The sequence below is a fragment of the Lotus japonicus genome, chromosome 5 (assembly GCF_012489685.1).
Source record: "Lotus japonicus ecotype B-129 chromosome 5, LjGifu_v1.2".
In the NCBI taxonomy this organism is placed as follows: Eukaryota; Viridiplantae; Streptophyta; class Magnoliopsida; order Fabales; family Fabaceae; genus Lotus; species Lotus japonicus.
Genome location: NC_080045.1, coordinates 8,154,785 through 8,164,276, shown reverse-complemented (window position 1 = coordinate 8,164,276; position 9,492 = coordinate 8,154,785).

The following is a 9,492-nucleotide window of genomic DNA, read 5'->3' as shown; positions in this document are numbered from 1 at the left end:
TTGATCTCGATGCCCTTTTTATGCACCACAAAACCCAAAAAGTCACCCTTTGGTAGGTCGCGCCAGCGTTTTTCAGTCCAAATGGCATGACCACCCACTCATATGTCCCCAAGGCACCAGGGCATCGAAAAGCTGTCTTCGACACATCTTCTTCTGCTATGAAGATTTGGTTGTAGCCTGAATAACCATCTAACAGGCTTAGGTATTCGTGGCCGGCAGCTGAATCCACCATCATCTCGGCAACGGGCATGTGATACTCGTCTTTTGGAGTGGCAGCATTAAGATCTCGAAAATCAATGCAAACCCTCATCTTTCCGTTTTTCTTGATCACTGGGACCACGTTAGCCAACCAATCCACATATCGAGCTGTTCTGATAAATTTGCACTTGAGGAGTCTTTCAATTTCTTCCTTAATTTTCACCAACACATCTGGGTGGAACCTCCTGGGTAATTGCTTGACTGGTTTCTTGTCTTCTTTGATGGGCAATTTCAATTCCACTAAATCTCGACTAAGGCCAGGCATTTCATCGTAATCCCAAGCGAAACAGTCTTTGAATTCCTTGAGTAGTTTCACCATCTTATCCTTTAATTCTGGGTCGATAAGCGCACTGATGTATGTTGGCCTCATTTCTAAGCCAACACCCAAGTCCACTTCTTCCAAAGGGTCTTGTGCTTCCATTTTCTTGGACATGTTGACCACTGGCTTCTCGAAACCTAATGGGCCGCCATCGTAGATGCAATCCAGCCTCAAATTACGAAGGTCATCGAATTCGCATTCATCGACACTCTGCTCGTTTTCTTCTACGCACGTGTTATCCTTATTTGTTGTTGCCTCCTCCTGAGATGTCATTTCGACAGGCAGAATGGAGGCATTGGCTTCGTCAGTAGCCATTTCTTTGGCTATTCTTGCGGCCTCTAAAGCCGTCCTTATTCTGTTTTCGGCTGCGTAAGCCGAAATTCGAGCTAGGCTCGAATTAATCATCTTTAACCTCATTTTGCCACTCAGTTGTGGCATCCTTTTCTTCATCGCTGTGCCATCCACTCATGGCATCAGGTTTGTATGCTTCATTAAGGTTTAATCCCCTAATGGGATCCAACGTCACTGAGTACTCCGAGTAAGGGTTGAAATATCGGTTAGCCACTGTGTCTAGAGGAGCAATTGTGGCTAAACTTTTCTCGAAATTCTTTTTGCCGACGTAACCTGTCTCCGCTAAATAGTAGCTTTGATCTGCTTGCACGTTCTCGACGACCCCATCTAATTTCCAAATGGAGATACGTTGGTGCAGGGTTGAGGGCACTGCCCCCACGCCGTGGATCCATTCTCTCCCCAATAGCAGGTTGTAGTTGGCTTTTGAGGGCACCACGATGAACAATGTGGAACGGGCCACCGTTCCTACGGTTATGTTCAACATGATTGCTCCTAAAGAAGAACCTGTCTTCCCTTCGTAATCGGAAAGGACCATGTCGTGAGGGATTAGGTCTGCTTCAGTTTTGCCCAATTTCTTGAGCATGAACTTAGGCATTAAATTGATTGTGGCCCCTCCGTCGACAAGAACTTTATTGACTCCTTTTTCGTCGACTTTGGCCCAAACAAATAACGGCTTCAAGTGGCTTTTCATCTGCTCCGTTGGCCTTTGGAAGATAGATCTTTCGTCTTCGACGGATCCTTTTTGCATCACGTAGTAGCACAAGGGGTTGTCATCTGGCTCTTCCTCGTCGTAGTAGTCTTCTTCATTCTCGGTGACCTCCGAGATTCTGTCGAATTCAGCGGGTAAGATAGACACTATGCAGATGATGTTAAGATCCTCTCCTTCACTGTCATCAAAATCCTCGAGCATGTCCTCATCCTCATCCTCGACAACATCCTTCCCTTTTTCCTTAGCTGGATTTGGTGGCACGGTTGCTCCTTGTTTGATGGCGTGGTCAAGTTGATTGATGATTGACGCTACACTAGGTTCATTGCGCGGGTTGTCTTCTGGCTTTATGTCCCATAATGAACGGAACTTGCCACCCCTTTCCCTTTCCGCTTTCCTTTTCCTCAGGAAACGTCTGAATTGAGTTCTGGTCATTTGTTCAGGAGCATAATAGTTCCCAGAGCCATAGGAATAGTTCCGCGACACACGGGAATTGTTGATATAGGAAGACCCCTGGCCTAAATCGATTTTCTGCCACTTGGGGTATGGTTTTGGCCTTGGAGGTGCTGGCTTAAACCATTGATTTTTTGGTAACCCAGCATCAGGGACATAAGTCTTGTCCTTACTTCTTAACTTTTGGCCTTTATGGCCATCGAGTTCTTGATCTCTCTCAACCCACTCCTCGTGGGGGTATTTCAGTCTCCTGGATACAGGAGCTTTCTTCTGATAATGCCTTTTCATTTCTGAATCTTGGTAGGCCTTGGCTGCAGATTTGTCGAAAACGGCGCTGCATCGAGGGCACAGCATGACTTCTTTCTCGCCATATTTGCTCCGGGATAGAAACTCGACTAGAGTTTCTCCAGCCTTGGGATAAACCTCTTCCAAGCTCACTTCTTTCTCGACTTCTGGCTCTTCGACAGTTATGTTTTCTTCTCTTGCCTCTTCGAGCGTCAAGCCCAGACCTACTTTTCAGAAATGTCGACCATGCCAATATAGAAAGGCTCTACATAGTTGGCCTCAGCTATCTGCAGTGGATCAGAATCGATCTTCATTTGACTTTTGGCTTTTTCATCATACTTGAGTCTTCTTGAGTCCAATGCCCCTTGCACAAGGTCCCTGAAACGAACACACTGTGAGGTCCAATGGCCAAAAAAGTTGTGATATTTGCAATATTTCTTCCCTTTCCTTTGTTCAGGAGAAGGAAGTTTTTGGTCTTTAGGGACCACAAGCAAACCATCAGACACAAGTATATCATAAATTGCATCACATTTCGTCACATCAAAAGTATAAGTTTTCACAGCCGGAATCGTGCTCTTGGGGTTTTCCTCCCTAAGTTTGTTTTCACGTGGCTTCAATGCTTTACAAACATAAGGATCGCCTGGCTGAAGTTCAGCCAGATTGACATCATTTAATTCGACGTCTGCAGGGACTTCTCGATAGACACATGGACTTTGACATACTGGGTCAGCATCTATGTACGCCACTTTTTCCTTCTTTGGCCACTTAGTAGTCTTGGCCCTTTCCTCAGACTTTTCGGCCTTTAGCAATTCGATGTGCCTTACTCTATCTGCGAGCAGAGACATATCTCGAATGTATTGAGTATCGATTTTCTTTCTAATAGAATACTCTAAACCACCAGCGGCTAAGACCACTAACTCGTGTTCAGGGACGTGAGTGAAACATCGAGATTTAAGCATCCTAAACCTGTTTAGATAATCATCAATAGATTCTGCTGGCTTTCTTTTGACACTAGCCAAATCCTTCAAGCTCACTTTGCACTCTCCCCTAAAGAACTGTTCATGGAAAATCCTTTCCAACTGGGCCCATGTGTGGACTGACATAGGAGCGAGGGTGGTGAACCAGGTAAATGCATTCTTAGTCAAAGAACTCGGGAAGTACTTCATTTTTAAATTTTCATTGATGGCCAAGTCCCCTGCTTCGATTTGGTACCTGGCTATGTGTTCCACAGTGGACTCTCCTGAATCCCCCGAGAACTTAGTAAATTTGGGGACCTTCCAGCTTCGAGGAAGTTCTGATTCGAGGACCTCCTCTGTAAAGGCTGAGACGAAATGGGGTCTATTCGCGAAACCCACGTTGAAACCATGTTGGTTCAACAATTGTTCCACTACGGCAGCAACATTTTGTTGCCCCCCAGCATTCTGGTGTCGAATTCTTTCTAACACACCATCAGCATGTTCTTCCCTGTTCACCATATACACATTTTGCAACGGTGGCTGCACTGCCTCGTTTCCCCCAAACAAAGGGTTTGCCCCCATGTTTTGGTGTTGTGGCGCTTGATAGCGCACAGGAGCGGGGACATGGTTAGGCACTGGAATCTGGTTAACCCTTGGTGCTGGTTGAATTTCGACTGGTGCTCCCAGAGCTGTCGCCAAACGATCCATCTGACGTGCCAAATGCTGATTATTGGCATTATTATTTTGGAGCACAGGGTTAATTAGTTCACCTATCTGTCGAGATAACATGTTAACCATCTCATGGTTACTATCATCTACTTGCTGCCTAATGGCTTGAAGTGAACCAGTATTCATACCTGTAGACAAATAAATTTGTGAACTGGACCCAGGGATAGTGCCTGGAGGGCTAACTTGACTCCCTAAGTTCAACATTGTTCCATTTGCCCCAAAGGGGGGTATGCTAAATGGAGGAACATTCTCGGGGAATGTCGAATATGTGCCCTGTATGCCTTGCATTACAGACATGGGCGTACCATAAGGCATATCTCCTCTCGTGATAGTTGGAACAATTTGTGCCTGTACTGATGTAGATACAGGCATTTCTGCAACTGCAGAGATTGCCACATTCTGGGTTGGCATAGTGGTGCCAGGTCCCATCCCAGTAGACACTTCCTCATTATTATTACCACTACTTCCCCCGGGGCTACCCTGATTGCCCACGTTAGACCCTTGGGGGGAGGTTCTCCCTCGATTGCTTGCCATACTTATAGTCTTACCACTCCTCAGGTGCATATAAATCACAATCAAGGCAAGTAACAAATACCAAATAGCATGCAATAAACTAAACACACAAAACGCTTCTGTAAAACTTAGTTTTCACAAAAACGGTCTCACTGGGCGTGCCAATTTGTTTACATGGATTTTTGGTAAACAAATATCCTCTTAGTTCGACTAAAGGAAGTTTAGATTCAGGGTCCTTTTGAGAAAACGTTTTGCCAAAGTGTTGTGCGTATGTAAGTGCTTTTTCGACAACGACGAGTTGGTTTAAACAGAACTGAATTTCATTAAGCACAGGTCGATTACAAAGAAATCATATACATCAAAATAACACAAAAGCTACAAGAAATGAGGATATCGACAGGAAAATGCATAATGGGACTGGGAATTAACAAGCTTAAATACAAGAAAACTAAAGTGTTGGTTCTGCAACATACTCCTTCATCATCACGTATTGCTCCTTGAGTCTCATTGATGCGGACATTTGGAGCTTTTTGGTGAATTTTCAGAGCTAGAGTTGGGAACCTCTCTTTCTGCTGCTGCTTCTTCTATTTATAGTGTTGTTTCTGCCTCCACGTTCTTGGCGGTTTTTTCTTCAATGCATGATGGCTTCGTGGGTTTGAATTTTGGCGCCTTACCCCACGTTTAGCCGGTGGTCTTCGCGCACGTGACTCTATTGCCACGTGGGTGGTCCTGAGTCGTGGGTAACCGTTGCTATTCGTGGCATCGTGGGTATATGCACGTGCTTGTAGTTGCTTGTTACTCGGTAACTGCCTCTTCCGTTAGGATGATCGAGATTCCTTCATCTGCTGAGTTTGTCGAGATATAGCTCTTACTAACTTGGCTTTGGGGGACACCATGTGCTGAGTCGCCGGTCTCGCCGTAACCCTTTCTGTCGAGAATATACCTTTGCACCATGATGTCGAGAATCGTAGTACTCGTAATTTTTAGCTTAACAATATGACACAAAAAAAAAAGAAATATTTAAGAAGAGAAAATGAATGGAAATGAGATAGGAGAAAAGTGTAGTATGGATGAATAAAAATTCTTATAAAAAATAAATTGTTCATACTCAAATTTCACCGACACTCCAAGAGATGTACAAATAGAATAAAAAAAATGAGACATATATATTAGATCACAATATTTAAAATTGAACTTTGATAAATTTACTTTCTCTTCTTTCCCATTATATATAACCACTTTCTCTTCTTATTTTTATTTTCTTTTCCTATCAAGTTATCTATTATATCTAGCTCTTGTCCTGGATTGAGATCCGACCACGTGGCCCAAGGCAGCAGGCCCACTCAGAATGACCAAAACTCAAACTTCGCGATTAAGCAGCATGTTAGAAAAACGAAGACCAAAATTCCAATGCTCTAACCAGTTAACTTAACCATTGTAGTGAATATGTTAGAACTATGGGTAAATTGTTAGAACCAGAGATAAGCAGTTATGTCACGTGCCCAATTAGTATTGACATAGGCAAGCAGTTAACTTCGAGTAATGATATATACACACCTCATTTTTAAAACACTTCATTTCCACATTTTTTTGTTTCTATCTCTCTCCTCTTACCATCTATCACATCTCATACTTTTTCTCCCTTACTTTTTCTTTTCTTCCTATCTCTCTCATCATTCCACCTCACACACCTCAAAAGAGAGGTGTGTGAGTAACATTACTCGTTAACTTCTAGCAACTAAAAAAATATGGACAACCACATGTATAAAAGGTTTTCTCTCACCATAAGCAAAACTAGACTGAACATTGTTTACATATATCTCTTCCTAGACTTAGAGGTTCTCTAGTTTGAATTGAACATTAGAGTGCCTGAAGGTAACTCTACTACCATGCATCGCAATCATAATACCCTACATTAAGTCGAGCGTCATTCAACTTATTCGGAGAGCGTATCATTAACCAAATTCTGTGTCTAAGAAAAAATCAACTAGAGTCGTGCTCAAACTCAAAGAGTATACGAGAAGAATGATTATATGGAAAAATTTGAACCTTAGTAACCCTATTTATTGATAAAGTTGTGAAAGTAAGGTCTTTTAATTTTTTAAATTAAATGGAAAGTGAAAAGGTGAGAAATGTGAAGGGGCATGATAATGAAGATTTTTCATGTCAAAGGTCATGTCATAATAACTTACTCCCTCTGTTTCATAATAACTGTCTATTTAGATTTTAGAGAGAAAAAGTTTGTTTCACAATAACTGTTAACCTAGAATTTCAAGTATATGGATAACATTTATTTGTTCTTCTCGACACCAAAATAAATCCAAGTATAACATTTTAATTCTTCATCCCAACACATATTAATTGTTTATCTCGATATTTTATCACATTACATGTTAAACTGAAGGATGTCCTTCTCGAGCCCTTATGTCCAACTTGGTGGTAGTCTAGTAGATGCTCGGATACATGCCTTTTGGTCGGCTGAGACATCCTCAAGTCAGGTGGTTGAGAACCCGGTCGGAACAGGAGCCCCACATTCTCAAGCTTGTTGAGAATCAATTCCTGAAGAAGCACAAGTTGAAGAAAACCTTGGAGCAGATCAAAGGCAACAAAGAACATAAGATCCAAGCTTCCTGTGATTTTCCAAACCTGTTGACAGAAGTTCTGCAACGAGTACGCCATACTGAAGATCGGAACAGTCGTTCAGAAGGAGAAGTTGTTGTGCTAAAGAGACATTAATTGCTAAGGAAAAGTAACCATTTAAGAGTTCAGCTAATGAGGAAAGTACAAAGACCACGCGCCATTAAAGATCAGATGTCTTATGCTGAAGATGATCAAGTCAAGCAAGGCTATTCCAAATGATCATATCCAATTCCACCTTGCTCAGCTGACTTGAAGATCCTCATGTTAAGAGTCACACACTCACTCCTACGAAGATCTTAGAAACTCTTAAGCTGAAGGATCAACTGCAAAAGAAGATTTCTTGATGTAGAACACTTCTCCATAAATCAAGACAATCTTATACTGAACATCTTTCTGAGCAATCACAACAGTCAGAAGAAAGATGATTCAAGCAAATTGTTCATGACCAAGCCAATATGTTTCTATTCAAATATATATTGTATTGAAGTCATATATCACTAGTTGGGATATTGAAGATATATATGTCTACTAAAGAGACAATCCAATCAAAAACACGCAGGAGAACTTTCTTTCACGGTCAAGCTTAAATTTTTTTTTTTGATAAGTCAAAAGAATATATTGAATGAAGTACAAGGGGTACTTCAACCCAATACAAAGAGGATGAGAGAAAAAAGAAGAAAAACAATCGAAGGAACTACAACCAGAACCTTAAGAGAACCCCCTCCCCAAGGAAGCACAGCTTACTAGAATATGCCTCGTTAAAACCTTTCCAGGAAAACCCCCTTGGGAAAAACCTGGAGAAGGAAAAAGAGTACACATTATAGGAAACCACAGTGTCACCTCCGAGGGGAAATACAAAACCCACCCAAAAAATGAAAAGAAAAGCAGATCACTAACACCCAGAGTCATACTATCACCAAAGAAGCCAAAGAAGGAGCCTCTATACCAATATAACTACCATGCATCAGGAACAGCACAGAACAAGAATCCTTCGAAACCACCATGACAAGGGAGAAAAGAAAATCATCAACACTTGTAGCAACCCACATGTAACCTTAAATCCACTCAACCAGCCAAGCATTAATAGGACCCAACACTGCAGAGGTAAAAATCTTGTAAGTTTCATCACTGTAGCACGTAGAGTTAGGAATTAGCCTTCCAAAATTTCTCCACTAAAGCCATTGCTTCATCCCACAACTGTAAAGACCTGAAAATTACTAGGAAAACGCACACACAATATATTACAGTTCGTTAGTACAAAACACAGTACACAACAACTCTTTCAACAGAAATTGGCCATTCTATAGAGCATCAACACAAGAAGCCGGATTTGAAATCCATTCGAACAAGGAGTAACTAAAGCTGCAATACTTTGCTTTTAACCATAGCCAAACCCTGTACTGTATCAAGTCAAGAAGCCTATTCCAATCAACCACCTCCCCTTTAAAAATTCTACAATTGCGAGAATACCAAATAACCCCAATTGTAGCTATCCAAATTAGAGAAAGTACCCTCTTCCATGATTTATTTCCCTGACAAATGCTTAGGAACTGCAACAGATGTGATTTTCCATCACAAGGCAACGCTGCCAAATAACCAACCCAGCGTAGCACACCACACCAAAGTAACCAACTCATCGGACAGCAAAAAAATAGGTGAGAAATTGATTCCACAGCATTAGAACACACTGCACAGGACGTATCAGTTCCGCTTGGAATCGCATTCCTTTTCCTCAGTTCATCTTTAGTCTGCAGCTTTTTAATCAACACTTTCCAAGCTAAGGCAATTGAGTTTGACGGAGCCTTAGAGGCCCAAAGGTAATCAAATAATCCTTCATGAGACCCTGCAGAAAAACCAGCCAAGAATTCATAGGCAGAAGACACTGAAAAAGCTCCTGAGCTCTCTTTAACCCAAAACCACCTATCCGGTTCCCCTGGCTTTGGAGAAAAACCAGCAAAACACCTTCTTAGTTCAACTATTCTGGCTTGCTCCCAGTCTAATAGGTTTCTGTTCCAACTGAAATTCCACTCCCATGATGCTACAACTTTAAATCTCAAAGAAGTTTTAAACAAGACACTTTGATGATCAGAAGATGAGGACAATCATTAGAAGTGATCTTGAGAAGGATCAAAAGAACTGCCACAAGTTAATTGAATATCATCAATTCAGTAATACATGTTGCTGATCCAAAAGAATGAAATTCTTCAAATCATTAGACATATCAGATAAAAGAATTTTCAAAGAAAACAAATATGTTGATCTATCTACGCATTCTGTTTATG